We start from the raw sequence: 22,206 nt of genomic DNA, 5'->3' as shown, positions 1-22,206 counted from the left end.
ATATAAAATGAAGGAACATCATCAGTATCATCAAAAGAGCTCCAAGTCATCAGGAGCACTTTCTCAGAGGGTGTATCATCATCAATATTACCACATAATACTTCATCAAGAAAGTTAGGTTCATCTACATCTGGGACTGCTGTCTTTTGAAATTTGCTGTTGTGAAGATGTGGAGTTGTATGCTGATTTGTTCATGAACAATTTTAAATGGCTGTGAACATAGACAAGATCTCCCACTTAATAGGCAACAACTTGTTCCTCCTTTTGGACATGATGTGGTCAAAACTACTCCAATTCGTCTCACAAGTTAATGGACTTGCTCCTTGACTCAAAATTTGAATAGTTGAAGTGCTGTAGTTCAAGAGTTTGTGCTCCATAGCTCATCTAACACCTATAGATAGGTATCTTATCTCATCCAATATCATATTTGGTTGCTTCTATTTCAAACATCTCTTTGACTTTCTTGTATTTTCAACCTTGACCATTGATTAGAGCTGTAATTGTTGAATCTACTTCAAATATGCTAATGGCTTCATAAAACTTTGTCATAAATTCACTACCACATTGCCTATCAAAGTGAAATAAGTAGGTTCAAAATAGCATGCTGCTTCATCTAAAGTTGTATGTCATTTTCCATATGGAATCAATTTTCTCCAACATTTTCATGTACTCAACTTCCACATTGTTTAGTACTCTGTGAGTAGCTTCTTCACAATGGTCCTTGTTTTCATAAAACATGCAAATCTAAGGAGTGTTGCCATCAACCATATGAAACACACCAACAGTTGGCTCATGTATGCTCAAAGCCTTTGCTCCATTTTTCCAAAAGCTACCATTTAATATTATTTGCCCTATGTTCTTCCCCTTTGTACTCTTAGAAAGTGCTGAAATTTCCATTCATTAGAACAAATAGCGAATCTTAAAGCCACTTTCTCTTCAACTACTCTTTTTGAAGTGATAAAATGAAGCAAGTCTTGTGTCACAAGACTTAAACAACTTCTATATACATGTTGCCTATAAAGACTCAATGAAATGATTCTTATAAAATTTGCAATTAATCTCCTTCTATGAATTGCTTCGTGTATCCATGGAAATTTAGCCAAGTCATGAAGCAAAGATTCTAAACAATGTGTTGCACATGAACTCAAATATATGTGGGTACTTTTTCACAAATAGTTTCTCATCTCTACAAAATTGTTGTACCATCAGTTACGAATACACGCTTGTCCACCTGCCTGTCTGCCCATAGATAGGTATTTTATCTCATCCTCTATTTCAAAACACCCCTTTGACTTTCTTGTATTTCCAACCTTGACCATTAATTGTGGCTGTAATGGTTGGATCTAGTTCAAATATGCTAATGGTTTCATAATACCTTGATATAACTTCACTATCACTTGCCTATCAATGTGACATAATTTAGGCTCAAATCAATTGTCTCTCGTATTTTCATGTACTCAGCTTCCACATTGTTTAGTGTTCTCTGAGTAGCTTCTTTACAATGGTCAATTTTTAGAAAACATGCCAATGTAAGAAGTGTTGCCATCAACCATACAAAACACATCAACAATTGGCTCGTGTGCGCTCAAAACCTTTGCTCCATTTTGCCAAAAGCTACTATTTAAATTTTTTTTCTCTATGTTCTTCCGCCTTGCACTCTTAGAAAGTGCTGAAATTTCCCATTTATTAGAATAAAGAGTAAATTTTAAAGCCACTTTCTCTTCAACTACTCTTTTCAAAGTGATAAAATGAAGCAAGCCTTGTGTCACAAGACTTCAACAACTTCTATATACATGTTTCCTATAAAGACTCAATGTGAGATGATTCTTATAAAAATTGCAATTGATCTCCCTCTATAAATTGCTTCATATATCCATGGAAATTTAGCCAAGTCATGAAGCAAAGATTCTAAATAATGTATTGCACATGAACTCTAATATTTGTGGATACTTTCTTCACAAATAGTTTCTCATCTCCCACAATTTGTTGTACTATCAGTGACCCCACACACACACACACTCACATGCATGTGTGCATGCGTGCGCGCGCACGCACACACACACACAAGCACACACACATGCGTTCGTTGAGATTTTGACCTCCATCCACCAATGTAATGCAATTTGTTGCCTTTTATGAGAGTTTGGCCTCGGCTAATTACTTAGTTTATCTTTTGAACTTTGGAAAAGAGTTGTTTTTTGGAAGCCTAAGAAGAAAGAGGTGTATACCTTATGCTACATTTTGCAACTATTTGAATAAATTTACAAAGATGGAGATTTCTAGCTACATTGAATGGAATGAAGAGTCAAGCTCGACCCTCATTGATAGATAAACTTCCGATTTGAGCAAACATTGAGGGAGCCAAATCTCCGCCAACTCAAGGATTGCACATTGAACAAAGACATTGAACTAGAGAACTCATTTGACATTAAACACACTACATTTTCTTGGAAATAATGTTGGGCCACATCAACCCTTTCACACAAATTGCACCACATCAATAACCTACCAGTCAACACCCAATTAACAGTCTATGTATCATTTGACTGGTCCTTTTTTGGTACATATGATGACTTATTGTGGTAAAATTGACTGTTATTTAACCATCAAATTGGGTAATTTTACTTTTGTTGTGATGACCATTTGAACATTGAATTTGTGCTAGTGGTTTGTTGACATTATCAAAGGTTGAAATTTCTATCCCCACCATTTGTAGTTTTGAATTTACAATCCAACTTTAAGAGGCCATAACTTGGTCATTCAAACTTTGATTTTCGAGCAATGTTTTTATGATTGGTTAGAATTTCCTAAACTTCTCATTGGTGGTCTTAGTTTCTACCTTTGATGGACAATTTTTTCTAGAAAGTGTAGATTTTGGTGATTGTAACTATGTAATCCTTGATTTTGCAACTTTAGACGTTTCATTCAAGCTCATGCATGCACAATTCTTGGTGCTATTTTTTTTGAAAGTGCATGAATTTTCGTCTACATTTTAGATCTAGTATCAATTTGGATAAATTATGAGTATACATGGCACTTTCAACATTTGGTCTTATTTAACCTATTTTGGTACTTGTAATGAATTAGATCCTTTAGTAATCTCAAGTTTTGATTGTGTGAGTTTGTTATTGCTTTATATTTGTCTTTGTATTAATCAAAATCCAAAGTCCACTTTGGCCAATTTTAGCAAGTGGAAATTGTACACACATTACATGTGAAGTGATATATATATATCACTTGTGGTGGGGGTGCTCCCAGCCTATTAGAATTGTAGGGAATAATCCCTTTAGAATAATAGTAGGGGTAGGGCTAGCTCCTTAATTCAGTAGCTCAAGACCGTTATCACTCCCAAGTAAGCTGTCGGCAGGCCTACTCTTTGATTCATTGCATTTGAGGGGTGCATTTATATGTTTATCTCATTGTATCATGCGAGAAGTTAAACATGGCTAAAACAATGGAATGTATCCATCCCACAATTGTGCATTTAATTAGGGATGATTATGAGTCACGGGCACAAGGTATCATTACATATTGTAGATGGTTAGATGCCAACTACTTAGTATAAAAACAATAGCTTGTCATGAAAAAAATAGAGATATCATAGGATTGATATACTACAACATCTCTTCCTGTCCTATAGTCAAATCCAAGCTTTAGGATATTAGGTGCCTAAAAATATGTTAGACGATTGCTTGGGAACATTTTGGAGTTTCTCATGTTCCTCCATTCCTAAAATATATAGCTGCAAATTTCCTCATTCCATTTGATGATGTAGATAATATCCTCATGATGAGCCTACTTTAAAAATGCTTGATTGTTGTGAAGAGTTGAAGGCTCAATGCAAAGATGCTAAGGTTGCCAAAGCCACTTCGACTTCTCCTATTGAGATCAATCCTATTTCACCTATTATTTTTGTACTATTTCAGCCATAGTTGCTCGTAATTAGTGCAACAAAGCATTGTTGGTGATTCAGTGCAAGAGGATATTCCTTGTGTTCTAGTTACAATTCCTTGGGATTACTTGTTGATAGACATTGAATGTTTTTATGTGGAATCCTATATTGAGGATTTGGAAGACTACGTTGATGACATTCATCTTCTCTTTACAGAGGATGATCCTTCTTTAGTTGTTGCAAGGGAATACTTTGACCCTCATTTTGATCATTCTTTCAAGTTTGATATGATTGTGGTTCCTTTGATACAACATTTGAAGTGTTGGCATATTTCATAATGAAGTTGGTTTTAGTTTTAGTTTTCACCAATAAACTACTGGTGATTGTTTCTGCGGTTATGCACTAATTCATTCGCTTTTATTTTTGTACTGCCTCTCTTAAGGCATTTTGTTGATTCAATAATATATCAATCAATAAGCTATTTCCTCTCTACATTTTCATATAGTATCATAGCGTGGTTCATTTCTCTATGCCTGTAAATGTGTTTGGTAATGAATAAGAAACCTACTGAAATTTCTTTACGAAAGTAGACCTATAGGTTTAAGAAGTTCCAATTCTAGTTTCTTGGCCTTGCATTTGATGGATGATAGGCAATCCCTATGGACACAATGCTCCATAAATTTATTGGTATAATATCTACGCTAATGGAAATTTCTTAAAAAATTGTTTGTATTATACGAGTATCGCAAAAGGTGTGAGAGGCAACATAGTTATTGAAGTGGTGCATATTAACATTACTCTCTCCAATCCTTTGCTCATAATGAATACACAAGATTGCATAATTAAGTGATGATAATGTCAATTTCTTTTAGTGTTAACCTCTTGTGAGTGAAAAATAGATACAATGCTCTTCATAATATTTTATTTATGTTGTGAGTTTACAATAGTTTATCTAGCCCATGAGCATGTGAAAAGATTAATAGTTGCACCAATACTAGCTAGTCTCTATATTTTTGTTAGTGGAAAGGGCACACCATTTTACCTCCATCTAATTGGGCAGAGAGAAAATACAAAGTTGTGGAGCCTTCTTCATTGCATAGGCATTTATGTGGGATCTACTATAGAACTCCAAAGCTATGACAATGCAAAGTTGTGATATAGGGGAGAGGACTCAGTAGTTGAGCACCTTAACTTCATGCTTCTCAAAATCCTATGTGGAAATTTCAAATCACTCCCATTTGTTTATAGTTGCTTACTTGGAAAGTCCCTTGCATATAACTAAGGTTTCAGAGCCACATCATCAAATATGATGCCTCTGCATATAACTAAGGTTTCAGAGCCACACATCAAAGATGATGCCACATTAGCATGCTTTTTTCCAAAGTGTCCAAAACAACCCAAAAAAAAAGTGAGACCAATCATAGTGCATTGGAGATCCCCATAATTGTGTAGTTGATGTGGCATCACACTATTGGTTGTTTTTTGGAAAAGGGACACTTTTCATTCAATTATGACTAGTCATCATTAGCAAGAACAACTTTGAAGTTATAACTATTAGTACAATCTTGTCAAAGATGTTGGATATTAAATCAACAAGTGTGGGTGTTAACAAGTCTTATCACAACCATTGGAACGTTCTCAAGTACTAGGTCCTCTTCTCTAATAAAGTTTCTGGAGTATTGAAGTCTACACAGTAGGGTAATGGAAGTGACGTGTCTATTTTTTTGGGTCTTTTTCTTATTTGATGCATCAAAAAAGAGTTTGATTGTCGATACATGAAAATAAGAACGATCTAAATATGGGTAACTAACTATTATTATGGGTCACAGGTCCATTGAAGAGCACAACATATATATATATATATATATATATATATATATATATATATATATATCTATTTCAAATTTTTGATTTTTTAAAGGATGTACATGATAAGAAAGAGAATACGTCCAAAATTTATAATGCTAGAAAGATTTTAGTTTTCATAATATTAAAGTTTACTTATAGTATATAATTGCAAGGGTATTTGATTGTACTTTTAATATTATGGGAGACAAGACTATTTTTCTTTCAATGACACTTTAGCCAATTATACTTGTGGTGAAGGCATTTTGGAGGTATAAGGTTGAGAGAGAATAATTATCGAAACTATAATTGATCTTTTCATTTTAATGGATGTATTATCAATTGAACTCGACATCCTTATTGTTATGTACAAGTAACCATGTTGTTATGCTATCGAGCCCATTCATGCTATATTTTAAAAAATTTGAAAGATATATTTACTACCTATTATAGGTAAGGTTTAAGAACAATTTTACAGGAGGTTGAAGGCAATAGAGGCACAAAGACACACACTACATGAGAAGCAACCTATTTGTGTCTCTGGAAAGTCAAGGCTTGGCAGATTTGTCTCGAAAGAAAAGAAGGGAATTGATATATTTGTATCCCTAAAGAGAACGAGGGGCTGGGCGTCATGATTGTCCATTTAAGGAGTAAGGGTGGATAAGATTTGGTTGAAGATGGGCATGTGCAGGATCATGGTGGGCCAAAAAGTGGGGATGTGACAAAATAAGTCTAAAAAAGTCCAAAAGTGCTTTAGAAATCATGTTGACTTTCCCCCCCAATCCTAATACCAAAGCAAAAAAACCATTACCTAAGAAAATTGGATACTTGATCCTTTTTCGTCCATCCTAGAGGAATCTCATAGAAATCAGAGCATTTGGATTCAAAGTTAGTGAGAGGTTGAGATTCTCTCCTCCTTGATCCATGTGATTAAAATTCTATTGGTCAACTTTATGCCTTTTGGTTGTTATAGATTGAGACAAATAAACAAATTTGTTGTTTAATTCTCTTTTTAATTACAGATTGTTGTATATAATATTATGAGTTTACAACATATACTATATAGGATAGTATTATATTATATTATACATTATATATTATATAGGACATTATATATTATTAGTTCCTGCCTACGACAGGTAACTTATGCTTTCGCTTAGTCCATTGTATTAATAGCTGCACCAATCAGATTTTAGATTTCATTCATATAGTAATGTTTGCAAAAGGTTTTGTAATTTGCATGATTTTTTGGAATTGAAAAATACAATTTTTTGAAAACCTTATTGGCTCATGAGGAAAAAGGCAATGAAATTTTTTAATTTTCTTTAACAAAAATACAACTATTTTTTCCAACACCTCTATTAATGCAAGCATTAATTGCAACTTTATCTTTTCTTTTCTTGTGACAAGTGGATAAATTTTATTAAAAAATAATCATTTCCCTAACACCTCATGAATGCATTAATTTCAATTTTACCTTTTCCACATTTGTGACTAGTGGACAAACTTTTTTTAAAAAAGACAATCACTTTTAATTGATGTTTATTTTTGTAATTTGTAAAATGCTATGAAATATAGATATTTTAATCAAGTATGGGTATTTTAATCAAATATAGACATTTTAACTCTTTTAAATTGTCAATTTCCAAAAATTATTTTTTATATAGCTTAATTTCATATTAATTTTAATTTTAATTTATATATAAGTTAAAATTAGAATTTAGTTTCTTTTATTTTGACATATCTAAACCAATGCTTTTAATAAATTTATTGTTTATTTTTTATTTATATATATAATTTTTATTATATTGATATTTTTAATTTATACTTTAAAATACATAATACTAATTTTGTATCAATTTTAATAAAGTTCAAATTGTTTAGCTTTGTATATTATCAACTTTATTTATGATAAGTGTGTTTGGTTATTTTAAAGCATAAATGTTATTTTTAAATTAATTTATGTTTATTTATTTTTACGCATTAGATTTAAGCTTAAGAATATTGTCCATCTTCTTCAATTAGATGAATTTATCGCTTAATCAAGATATATCAAACAATTTCATCATTAAGATTAATCATTTTAACTCTTTTTAAAAAAAATTATATAATTTTATCTATATCTTATATATAATTAGTTCATAAATATCTTTGGTCTCATAAATGTTCTTTACGATGTCATCTAATCTTAATTTACCATGATACTATAATATTTATTTATATATTCTTTTACTATTTTAATTAATATATATCATTGCAGTTATATAATTTAATAATATACTGACTATACTCTGTAATTTAATTTAGCTTACCACTATAATATTCTATTTGTCATTACTATTTATTTGTTATTTTATTAAACTAAATACATTATATTTTAACCAAAACTTACTTCAATCAACCATAAAATCATGAAGGCAGGAACTTTGGCGCTTGCACCCCTTGTTGTATATAGTATATATTTAAGCATACATAGTAATTATATAATATAAATTTAATATACTATCTATACTTAATATACTATATATAATTATTATATAGTATTTATATTTAATTATTCTATATATATATATATATATATATATATATATATATATATATAAAATTATAATGTATATATTATAGTATATATTAAATTATATAGTATATATTATAGTAATAATAACTTAGTAATTATATAGTATATATAAAAATAATTATATAGGGACATATCTCATTTGTTCAAATGGGTAAAAAAGGGTCATAGGGTATCCTATGATTCCTTTTGCCCTATTCCATGGGAACATACACTCTTAGGGGTCCTAGGACCCCAAGGACATATATAATGTGATTGAATGGGTCAAAAGGGGTCATAGGGCAACCTGTGACACCTTTTGGCTCATTTGATGACATCATATGTCTCTAGTGGCCATAGGACGCTTGGGAACATATCTCATATGTTAAAAATGGTTGAAAGGGGTCATAGGTTTAGTAATTATATAGTATATATTAAAATAATTATATAGGGACATATTTCATTTGTTCAAATTGGCCAAAAAGTTTCATAGGGTATCCTATGACCCCTTTCGACCTATACTATTAGAACATATGTTATTAGGGGTCCTAGGACCCCAAGGACATATATAATCTAACTGAATGGGTCAAAAGGGGTCATAGGGGAACCTATGACACCTTTTGACCCATTTGATGATAATATATGTCTCTAGTGGTCGTAGGACCCTAGGACCATATCTCACATGTTAAAAATGGTTGAAAGGGGTCATAGGTCCCTTTTGACCCATTCGATGACAACATATGTCCCTAGGGGTCCTAAGACCCATTGAGACATATCTCACATGTTTAAAATGGTCAAAAGGGGTTATAGGGAAACCTATGACCCTTTTTCACACACTTGATGACAACATATGTCCCCTAGGGACATATCTCATATGTTTGAATCGATTGAAAGGGATCATAGGGTACCTTAATGACCCCTTTCGACACATTTCATGATAACATATGTGCCTAGGGCTTCCAAGACCCCTAGGAACATATTTCATTTGTTCATATGGGTCGAAAGGGGTCATAGGATAACCTATGACCTCTTTCAACATATTTCATGATAACATATGTCCCTAGGGGTCCTAGGTCCCATAGGGACATATTTTATTTGTTCATATGGGTCCAAAGGGGTCTTATTCCCCCTTTCAACATATTTCATGACAATATATGCCCCTAAGGGTCATAGGATCCCTAGGGATATACTCTATTTGTTCATATGGGTTGAAAGCTCATAGGATAAACTATGACCCCCTTCGACACATTTTTTGACAACATATGTCCCTAAGTATCCTAGGACCCCTAGAGACGTCCTAGGACCCCTATAGACATATTTTATTTGTTCATATGGGTTGAAAGAGGTTATAGGTTTTCAACACATTTTGTAACAACATATGTCCCTAGGGGTCCTAGGACCCTTAGGGACATAATTCATTTGTTCATATGGGTTGAAAGGGGTCATAAGATAACTTATGAACCCTTTCAACACATTTCATGACAACGTATGTCCCTAGGGGTCCTAGGTTCCCTAGGAACATATTTCATTTGTTCATATGGGTCAAAAGGGGTCATAGAATAATCTATGACCCCTTTCGACACATTTCATTAGAACATACCCCTAGGGATATATTTCATTTGTTCATATGGGTCAAAAGGGGTCATAGGATAGCCTATGATCCCTTTTGACATATTTCATGAAACATATTTCATGAAACATATTTCATTTTTTAATATGAATCGAAAGGGGTTATAGGATAACCTATGACCCCTTCTGACATATTCAATTAAAACATATGTCCCTAGGGGTCCTAGGTCCCTAGGGACATAATTCATTTTTTTCATTTGGGTCAAAAGGGGTCATAGGATAAGCTTTGACCCCTTTTGACAAATTTCATGACAACCTATGATCCCTTTCAACCCATGCAATGAAAACATAGGTTCCTAGGTGTCCTAGGATTCCTAGGGACATATCTATTATGTTTTAATATGTTGAAAGGGGTCATAGAGAAACCTATGACCCCTTTTGACCCATTCAATGAAAACATATGTCCCTAGGGGTTCTAGGACTCCTACATACATATCTCATATCTTTGAATGGGTCATAAGGGGTCATAGGGTAACCTATGACCCCTTTTAACTTATTCGACAACAATGTATGTCCCTAGGGGTTCTATTACCCCTGTTGACATATCTCATTTGTTCGAATGGGTTGAAAGGGGTCATAAGATAACCTATAACCCCTTTTAAATCATTTGATGACAACATATGTCTCTAGGGGTCCTAGGACCCCTATAGATATATCTTATATGTTTCAATAGGTCAACAGGGGTCATAGGGTACCCTATAACCCTTTTTGAACTTTAAGTACATAGATAATGTCTTCTAATGGGTAAAAAAGGGTCATAGTGTACCAAATGACCCCTTTTGACCCATTGAATCACACTATGTGTACTTAGGGGTTGTAGGACCCCTAACAAAATAAATAATTTTCTCGACTGAGTCAAAAGGGGTTACAAGGTACCCTATTACCAATTTTGACCTATTTGAATATTATGTGTTCTTTAGGGTCTTAGGAGCCCTAACGATATAGATAATGTGTTTGAATATGTCATAGGGTAACCTATGATCCCTTTTGACCCATTCGATCATATTATGCATGCTTAAGAATTATAAGACTCCTAATGATGTAGATAATGTGTTTGAATGGGTCAAAAGGGCTCATAAGGTAATCTATGAGCCCTCTTGACCCTTTTGATCCTAGGACTCCTAAGGACATAGATAATGTGTTTGAATGGGTCAAAAGAGATCATAGAGTACCCTATGACCCTTTTTAATCTTTTTGAACCATTATATATGTGATTAAGTGTCCTAAGACTCTATATGAAATACATATTAAGGGTCCTCAAAATAGGTCATAAGTATTATTATATATATTTTTCCTTTTTTAAATATATATATATATATATATATATATATATAGTGTTTAAATTAATTATTTTTTATAAGGAAAAATAGGTATTCGATATATTGGGTTATTGGGTATCTAATATATCAGATACCCAATTTAGGCTTGGTAGTGCTTTTTATACCAAGCCTACATGGTCAATGCCAAAATGTCCCAGAAACATGTTTGTACCCAGTTTCACTGTGTTTTTTACTTCGAGCATGTAGCTGACGACTTTTTTTCACCTGTATTCGATGAAATAAAAATAATTTCTTAATACCATTCTCATCTATCCATCGATATAATTTCTGTAAAATTATGAGTTTAGTAGGTAATTTTTACTTGTTTTCTAATGGAGTTAGCTATAAAGTGTTGACTGACATACCGATTGAAAAATAACTATAACTTTTAAACTGTAAAACATTTTTTATATTCAAATAATGCATCACATTCTATGCTTTGTCCACTACAATAAAAAAGAAATATTAAATTTGATAAAATTTGAACTAGTTAAGGTGGTTAGACACAAGAACTTTTTTTTTTTTGAAAATGTTGTAGCATAAAATTCATAATTAATTATTTCATTGGAAAAAAAATGTTGTGATGTGGATCCTAATTAGACTTGGAGGTTTATTTGGCGTGGTTTTCTCCCCATATTATTTCTACAAGGGTTTGGAGGCAGTGCCCCTGTGGGGTCCTGGGGCATCGCCCTAGGTGCGCTCCCTGTTGTAGTATAGGGTGGGGTTGAGGGGCAACGCCCCCGCGGGGGTTTTCGGGGGCAACACCCCTGAAGCCAAAAATGACCTTATATTGTAAAAGGTGTTGGCTAATATTTTTCTATTATTCTAGCCCTAATTTTGTAAGTGGCAAAAATCTTGTATAAAAAGGCTTAGGGTTAGGGATTTTCATAAGTTGTGATGTGAAAATTGGTTCTTGTAGTGGTATTGAGCTATAAGGTATTATGAATTGTAATTAGGTTGTAATCACTAGATCATAATAATATTGGACTTGCTGTTGGTGGATGTAGGCCAGGGATTGGGTGAACCACGTTAAATCTTGGTGTCTTATGTTCTCTTATGTTCTAATATTGGTTATATTTGCATGTAACTATTATTTCTATTTGTGGTTAAATCCTAATGAGTGGTATCATAGCCTAGTTGTTTTTCAATTATCCTCTGTAGGAAAGTCTCACAGTTGAGTGGGAGCGATGGAAGATAAGGGTAAGCTGAGGGTTGTCAAGTTTAGTGGGCAAAACTTTCAGTTACAGAAGATAGAAATGGAGGACTATCTTTATGAGAAGGATTTATGGAAGCTGTTGGAAGGAAAAACCAAGAATCAAGGATCTATGAAAAATGATGACTAGGATCTTATAGACAGAAAGGCACTTGGAAGCATTTGATTATGCTTGGCACCATTGATGAAATTTAATATAACAACAGTGAAGACGATAAGAGTCTCAAACTTTGCTGAAGATGTCATATTGTATGGTTTAGTGTTGATTTAAAACCATACAATAGTATGATGATGATTTTGAAGTTATGAACTTGTCATTGATGTCAAACAAATATATAGGAAGAATAAGTTAGTCAAATAGGTGAAGAGTTACAGAGAAGAAATTGATAGATGATGAGAAAAAAATGATTAAGGATGCACTAGCATTACATTTCTATACATTCAAGAGATATCTTTGATACCTCCAAGGAAGACTACCAGATGAACTATTAGATACATTGAAGATAAAATAGACTTATGCTTTTCAAGAATTTGAACAGATAAGAGTGAAAACATTGAAGAATTGTATGTCTTAAATGTCAATTAATGATGTAGAAATTTCAATGAAAAAATACAAAAGTGAGTTCAAAACAAAGAATACGACTGCTATGTTATTGGAAGATCTTGAAGCTGCATTGGAAGTAGTAACAAAAGTATGGAAGAATATACTTAGTGATGAGAAAGCACAAGATAATGAAGAAACATGACCAAAAAATGTGGATGACACATTTACTGTCAATGAATTAGTTGGTAATGTGATAGATGAAATGGACATACCTATGAATAAAATTGAAGAGGTTATAGAAAAATCTACTACAAAACTTGAGAAGACTAACGAGGAGGATGATAAGATAGAAACACCATTGCAAGTCAATCCTCAAACAAGATATAAAGGAAGTTGTCAATAAGGTCAACAAGGCCACCAAGGAAGAGGAAGAAAGAAAAGAACATGTTGATGTGCATAATGTGCAACCTGTAGAAAAACCAAAATTGAAATTGTAATCGAGCAAGGAAATTTTGAGGGAAATGAACAAACAAGATGAAGGGAATTCAGAAGAAGTTAAGGATACTACTGAGCATAATGTTAGATGTGATAACCAAAAACACTCTCCCAACAAGAGAAACAAATGGATACTAATCAAGAACATGATAAAAATAAATAACACGACACATGTGAGACAAGCCAAGATGAACCAAAATAGTGATCAATCTACACAGGTCCCAAGTGATGCAAGTAAACAAGATGAGAAAAGAGGAGAAGATGAAAGAAAATATAATAAGGATAAGAAGGAAAGTGAAAAAATGAATGAGGATAAGAAAGAAGAGAAGCTTAATAAATAGAAGGAAAAAGATACCAATGAAGGAGAGAAGAAAGAAATAAAGGACATTAAAGGTAAGAGAAAATGAGTTAAGAAGGGGATGAAGAAGAGGATCCACCTACTCATGATGATGAACTACAATTTTCTATAATAAAAAAGGGATCCAAGGATAATAAAGAGCTACAAAGAGAAAACAAAATATGGGGAAGCCATTATGAAGAAGGCTAGCATAAAAAAATAAAAGAGGAAGAAGATGAAGAGAAGAATACTTAACAAAAATTTGGACATATTCGAAGATTAAGTGACAAATGTAACTATAGATAAAGATGAGCCCCTGATTGACCAATTGAAAGTATATATATTAATTTTATTAACAATTTTGGATTGGAACTTGAGACATAATTGAGAAAGAAAGCTGACAAGAGAGTTGAGAGATAAATGGTTCAAAAATTGTTAACACAAATTTCTTTATTGAAAGTTGAGATGTTAGAGAACATTTAACGAATGAAAGATTCATTGAAGAAATCTACTAAAATGTTTGAAAAATTATGTGTTTTGACCACATTTACTGCAAAAGAACAAGGGAAGATTTCCATAGTGCATAATGGGTTATCAAATCATATCAACAACATACAACCCTCAAGATTTCATTTCATGGACCATTCAACAAAAATGAGGCAAAACATTTAGAAAGAGTAAGAATTTAAGGATGAGGATGAAAGAATAAGGATGGGGATATTAGAATTACAAGGTATAATTAAAAATCATATGGATATAATGCAAGACCATGCACAGAAAGAAAAAGACACTTTAGAGGAGTTGGCATCAATTGAATACAATTGACACTATGGAGGGTTGGCATCAGACCTACAAGGTCATATGCTTGGACTTGGAGCACTAGAAAACTTGTGGAAGACCTTATTAAAAAATTTAGAAGATTGATACATGTTTATCTTTGATAAAATATGAGAAGTATGTGCCCCTATATGCACTTTTTAAAAATCTTTCGCATTGTTTCCAAAAAAGAGGAAGAATAAGATATTTTCAAACAAAATACAAAAAAGTACAATCTTTTTTTTTTGAAAAGTAGGAAATACTATCAAAGGAGGAGAAAATATCTTTTTGGAGTTATAAAATTTTAGAGCCCTATCACTTATTGGCATATAGAATACCTACTCTACAATTTTAAAATTTTTGAAGAAAATGTTTTTTCCATTAATGCCAAAGGGAGAGATTGTGGATCAAAAATCATGATGACATGATGATGATTTTGAGGTTATATTTTCTATTTATGTTAAAAAAAAATACAAGAAAAATGGGTTAGTAAAATAGGTGAAGAGGTAAAGACAACAGGTAAATAGGTAATACACTGTCAACAAGAAGGGAGTTATCAAGAAATAGGAAGATAATTATTGGAAGATTATATTGTTATTAGTACAAAGGATATGTAAGAATCTAATTAGTACAAAGGGAGTTAGTTTATTATTTGTGAAATACAATTATTGGTAAAAGGAGAAGTAATGAACAATTAAAGACTATCAATCGACTATAGAACAAAATAAAGAATGATCAAACTTATTGTATTATAGTCAGATTCACTAAACCTTGACATAGGGAAATATGTTGTAAGATGTGTAGAGTAAATATAAAATGGAGATTCATGATGAAGATTATGAGGAAAGTCCAATGAATAAATATTTTACCTCAGAAATGACAAAGGGTTATGTTACAATTGAAATGATAAGAAAAATGTATTATGAAAGAATCTATATAGATTTGAGGACAAAATAATGAGAACCCTAATTAGGTCTTGAAGACTTTGAAAGCATACAAACGATCAAGTAAAAGAGTTATGAATGCTTAGAGTTGAGAGTCAAGGAACCAAAGAAGTAATACAAAATTAAATTGCAATCAAGATTATAGTACAAAACACCTACATAGAGGAAGCATAATCAATGCATAATGGATCTGAAAAGCTTTGAGCGGAAGCATTAATAGGTCAACTACTTTCTTGGTAGAGTACCTAACCATTTCTATAATTTTTGTAAAATCCCTTAAATAGATATTTTTAAACTAGACTTAGAAGTTGTAGATTGAACTTATAGTTAATCCTTTTTATAGGGTGAGCACTACATAAGTGAGTTAAATCTCTTAAAAAAATAGCTCTCAACATGACTATTAGATACATCTAACAATGTATGAGTCACTTTTAACTAAATGGATCACTTAAAAGGTGACACATGTAGCTCTTAATCAAACATACATATTTACTACAATATAGAGTTGTGGGTACCGTACCTACAATAGTTTGTACCTCTAACCAAGGTTTTTTGTGAGAAAAAACATAGTGGTGTAATATGTGGATACATGGTCTTATGGTTTACTTTTATTTTGTTTTACTATTTTATTATTACAACATAGCAGTAAACTAGTTCATATTGTAGTAGATATTAAGTCAATGCATATTAGAGGTTAAATTGAATTACAGTTGTATGTTTATAGTTAAAAGTTTGAATTGGTAAATAGTTTGTGAGTACTTATTTACCCCCCTCTTAGTACACACCTTTCCAAAACTAGGTTGATCATACTCATGTGTTGGATACTACTGTTCAATTTTTTGAGATGTCATACATCTTGAGGATTCTTCCTAGAGATAGGGGAGGATTCATTGATACGCCTATGATATTATTTCCTCCTAAGGGGTGGAACTATGGTGTAGCTTCTACATTGAACTTGGATCATCAAACATTGGTGTACATTATACATTGAGGGGGGATTCTTCACTTTTCTTCCTATTTCTTCTTTTGAGGAGACATCTTTGTCTTCCCATAGAGTATAATTAAAAACTTTCTCAGTTGTTCCCGTATGGGATTTCCACCACTATAGTCATCTTATTTTGGTGGAATATGATTAATATATTCAACACTTAGTAAAAATAGCATATTTAATACAAATTTAATTTCCAAAGAATCACATCAAATTCCTACGGGATTTATTTGAGTGAACAATAGGTTTGTGTTCTCTTGTACTCCTACATAGTCGTTGATATCTTTGAATGATTGCTTACATTTCCTATGATATTGTTGTTATCCCCAACTAAAAATGTTGTTAATATATGTGTAAGAGTTATATTAGTTCTTAGTTTGTCATTGATGTAAAGCCTTAATTGGTTAGACATTATGCTAATTGAATAGAGTGCCATATCATTAGTGAAGAGGATTTGAAGTAAGTATGTTGATCTAAGTGTTGACAAGTATATGGTATTCAATAGGCACTTGAATGAAGTAGACTCTAATAGTATAATATTTATTTGATTTCTTTACATGATCTTAAGCAAGATTTATAAGAAAGACAATTTAGTTCAATGAATGAAGAAATACAATATTAACCAGACTATGATAGTTGTCATTGAGCACATAAGAAAGAAGTGTAAGAACATAGTGTTATTTGAGTCTAGTATTGACCAAGCAAGTTGTAATGTTCATCAAGCATGAATATGAAGAATAATTTTAGAAAAAGATTAAATCTAAGGATGACATTTGGTGAAAATCAAGAAAACTTGAGAAGTTTCAAGGATAAGGAGGAAGTTTGTTATGAGATCAACAACTAGAGAAATTAAAAGAAGATATAATGGAGAATATTTATCAATTTGGTATGGAGTACAAAGTTTAAGTCAAAGTCTATTTTTTGAGAGTCTAGATTAAATGAATTTGAATTTGATGGAGATCGATGATTGTGATTAAGCGAAATAACCTGAAAGATTCTGGAACAAGAAAGTTTTCTATTAAAAGGATGAAAAAGATGGTTTTTGTTGCTGATTATTGCTGATGGAGATGTTGGTGATTGAAGTGGAAGAAGAAAGATAAGGTGAACCAAGCAGAACAATATTGAGAAAAGCAAGTAGAGGAAGTGCTAAGTAGAAGTGTGAAGTGTATAAATCAACTAGAAAGGGATCAGAAGGAAGAGATCGAGTGAAGTAGAGATATGAAAAAGAAAGATAGTGATAAAACCTAATTGATCATTTCAATGTTACTTTCTTATCATTGTAGTAGAAAAATATCTTAACTGAGTGGACTAACAGTCTTTTAAAACCCTATATGGTAACATCCAATAGTAATGTTTGTAAGTCCTTTAGAGTAGGCCACTCTTTAGAAATGTCAAGGAGTGATACGGTCTAGATGATCTTTGCTGTAAATCCTCTAACAAGGTCAGATTAAAAATATGTATGTAACATTTAAAAAGGTTGACTCCTAGTAGAGCTCACTCTAGAAGAGTGAAAATATTGAGTTGCCAGTTTCCAGGTGGTTTTTCCTTTACAAGAATTATACATTAAATACTTGCGTGAAAATGTGTGAATAATTATTGTGTTACATGTTTATTTCAAGTTATCTATTTAATTCTACAACTTGGTATAAGCTGGATGTTTACTTTGATACTTGGTAAAAGTAAGGAATAAAAAGTGGACAATTGATGCAAAAGTTTTTTATTAGTTTGAATTGTGATGTTAGATCTATCTACCAAGTTAATGATCTAAAGGTTTATAAATTTAAAGTTGGTGAAAATATTTTTAAAGGCCTATAGGATAATTGGTTATAACTGATTCACCCCCCTCTTAGTTATCTAACAATTAGTATTAGAGACAAGTTCTCAAAGAAAGAGGTTTGAAGGGACTTAAGCTAGACATCCAAAGATATATAAGAGAGAGGTACCAAAGCCAAGAAATGATAACTTCTCATGGAAAAGAAGGATGAGGACTTATCTATCTGTGATTGGAGACAATGCACTATACTATATGGATAACCAATACACCACTCCCATTGGTCCTATGATAGTTGATGAGATGAAACAAAAGAAATACCAAAATACTCTTGTGATTGAGATTTATTCTGCATTAAATGATGCAAAGTTTGATGATGTCAAAGATTGTGGAACTGCTAAAGAAATGTGGGACAAGTTGATACTTGTGCATGGTGGAGATTAGAATATATTGAGAGGTAAAGCAAAAAGTCTTAGAGGAAAATATGATGAGATTCAGATGAAAGATGGAGAAAATATTGTTCAATTTGTCAACAAAATCAAGGAAGTTGTGAGTTCTATCAGAGATGCTAGAAGTGTCATCAGTAATGAAGAAGTTATAAGTAAAATTCTTAAAACATTATTATCTATTTATGCTATAAGAGTATCTTCTATTCAAAAACTCAAAGCTATCCCTTATAATGATATTACTCTTGATGGTTTAGTTGGTCATTTGATTGCATTTGAATTAAGTAATTATGATAATAGTGTGCCAAAGATTGCAAATACTTTCAAGTCATCACTAACCATTGGAAGTTCAAAGAAAGAAAAGAGAAGTAAGGATGAAAGTGATTTAGATTCAGAGGATGATATAGATGAGATTGAAGCACTTCTTGCAATGAGACTACTAAGAGATACATGAAAATTTAAAGGTAAACTATCCCTAATATGTTTCAAATGTAATGAAGTTGGCCATTTATATACTAGATGTCCTAACAAGAACATGAGTGACAAAAATGATAAGGAGCACAAATACAAAAAGAAAAAGGACTACAAGGACAAAGGGATATTTCTCAATTTCATTCCCACATATATGAGCATCTGTGAAGTCAATCAATTCATGTAGAGGGGTATTAATCCTTGCAACCAAAACAAGTAATACATTTTTGATTCAATATCAAATGCACCCAAAATCACCATTGAAAATAGATTGAAGAATCCTCAGCTCAAATAAAATATTCTTGCTAGACCCAAAGATTGAAATAAAATATGAGAAACTTCTAGGAAGGAAACAAATAGTAACATTACATTAAACTGAATTAAGGATGAATGGAACTTAAGTGATTGTAAAGTTTAGTACACGAAAGTGTAAATATTTAAGCAAAATGTCTATTTCAACCGCAATAATAGTTAAACATAAATCACTCCATTGTTTACCACTTAGCTATTATGGCTATCTTAAAATTTTTCCCATATCAAACATATAATAGCATCTAGCATATAATTTATATCAAGTAAATGAAGAAACTTTGGGAAACATGTGTAATAAGTCTGGCCTTTGATAACTAAGAAATCAAATATGATCAATCATGAGAGAGACATTTATTTACAATTAGCTTATGAAGTTCACCCATTCTAATGCCTTTACCCATTTAGCATATGGAAGACATCTAAAAATATATATATTTTGATGAGTGTAGAATAAACCATGGACATAGAAACAATATCTACTGGAATTTGGCATCTGGCTTTTGAGTCATTGAAGTCATTTTGAAATATAAAAAATATATAAGATTGGTATAATTTTCATTAGAAGGGGCAATAGCATACATTTATTAAGGGTGACTTACACATGCATAAAAGAACCATCCTAAGCCAATTATTAAGCTAGATGCTGTTTGCATAATGTTGTTTAGTGTGGAGCCTGATTAGTCCCCAAGTGGGAGATTGTTAGATTGTGGTGACTGATCAGGAAAGTACTGTACATACTTCATAAATTCTAAATTTTTTTTGGGCTGTGGCCAACGTTGTGGCTGACGTATGGCCGACATATGGTCGACATGTTGTAACCCTAAAGTGGCATAAAATTACTTGTATAAAAGGGCTGAGGGTTATGTATTTTCATTATGTTGTGATGCAAAATTGGTTCTTGTGGTGGTATTGAGCTGTAAGGGATTACAGATTGTAATCAGGTTGTAATCACTAGATTCTAATAATATCAGATTTGCTGTTTGGTGGATGTAGCCTAGGGATTGGGTGAACCACGTTAAATCTTTGTGCCTTGTGTTCTTTTCTGTGTGATCTATTATTTTCTGTTATTGGTTATATTTGCATGTAATTTTCTATCTGTGGTTTAATCCTAACACATAAAAATTACTTGAACATACTTGGCCTCTTGGTATGCTCTTGGTTCACTCACAGTACCCTAACCTTTTAAATCATGTTATCACCCAAGAATAGGAATTGCAATGTTATTTTCTAGGATAATTTTATCACTTCTCTAAATGTGAAATTAAGTAATTTCATCCTTTGAAAAACATGAGAATTGAATATACAAGCATGCTTACAATAGAAGACCTATCCAATAACACGTATGCCTTATAAAAGATTTAGCATCATGCTACATTGTTGAAGAAGAGCACACCAAGTCAAACACAAAAGATGATAAGGAAGGAGTAGTAGTGGTATATGTTGTTAAATAAGATTCTAATGAGGAAATGTGTGAGGAAAAAAAAGCCCTTATTTCTCATGTTAGTAAGAGTGGTACATTGATTAGTGATAGTGGATGTTCACATCACATGAATATTGATCTAAGCTAAAACCAATATAAATGCAATAAGATAAAAGAAAGTAAGCTCACACACAAAAGTATTCATCAAGATGGTACAAATAATTTTTGTACACAAAAACCCTTGGTTAGAGGGTCAAAATAATGGCATGGATAATATACCCACTAGCCCTTATAATGCATGCAAAGGGGTTCCCTATTAAGAGCTATTAGTGCTTCTCCTAAAAGAACATCCTGTTAGGAGTGCCTAGAACCTATCAGGGTTACAAAATCTTGTGAAAGCTACCTTGTTAGAGGATTTAAAATATTTGAGAGACACCTTGTTAGAGGATTTTACAATAAGCTTACTAATGAAGCTTGACCTATTAGGAGATTAGAAATAAATGCAATGGTGATACTAAGTGTTTTGACCTCAAATGTGGCATTGAATTACAAGGTATATTTTTGCTTTGTATCCTTGAAGATGCACTGATCTTCCTACTTTCTTGGTGAGTGGTTTGTTCTCACTTCTCCTTTGGTTTTCTACAACAACATGTCATTTTTCCTTCTTCCTATGCAATTGCTACTTCTTGCGGTTTTCTTCTTTCTATGTTCTTTGTTCTTTGTTCCCTCCTTCTCTTCTTGCAATGCCTTTAACCTTCAACCACCCACAACTATGTTTGATTTAGTTGTATATATATCCTTTGTTCATTATTAGGGAACAATTAGCAACAACTAGATTATCCCACTCATTTTTTAATTTAAGATTTGAATTCCATAGTTTCTTCATTCACAAGAGATCCATGATCCCTATGCCTAGGGTCTATACTGGTGTCTCTACCATTCCTTCCATGAACCAATGGTGGCCTTTCATCCTTGCCTTTTTCTACCATTTTTCTCTTACCTTCTCTCACATCATTAGTGACTCATTGTGTTGATGACTTAGATCAACTACTATCCATTTCTAACTTCTTGTACCAATGTGGGCATGTTGGAGCGTATGCCGATGTATCACATGACTAGTAACTATCGACTTCCTTCTTATTATTCTTCCTTTGACTAGTTGTCACACATTTTTCCAATAAAATAATTTTCACCATCAATGACAATACTT

The sequence above is a fragment of the Cupressus sempervirens genome, chromosome 1 (genome assembly GCF_028749045.1).
Source record: "Cupressus sempervirens isolate cs-2001-9-10 chromosome 1, ASM2874904v1, whole genome shotgun sequence".
Taxonomy (NCBI): domain Eukaryota; kingdom Viridiplantae; phylum Streptophyta; class Pinopsida; order Cupressales; family Cupressaceae; genus Cupressus; species Cupressus sempervirens.
This window is presented reverse-complemented; position numbering follows the sequence as displayed.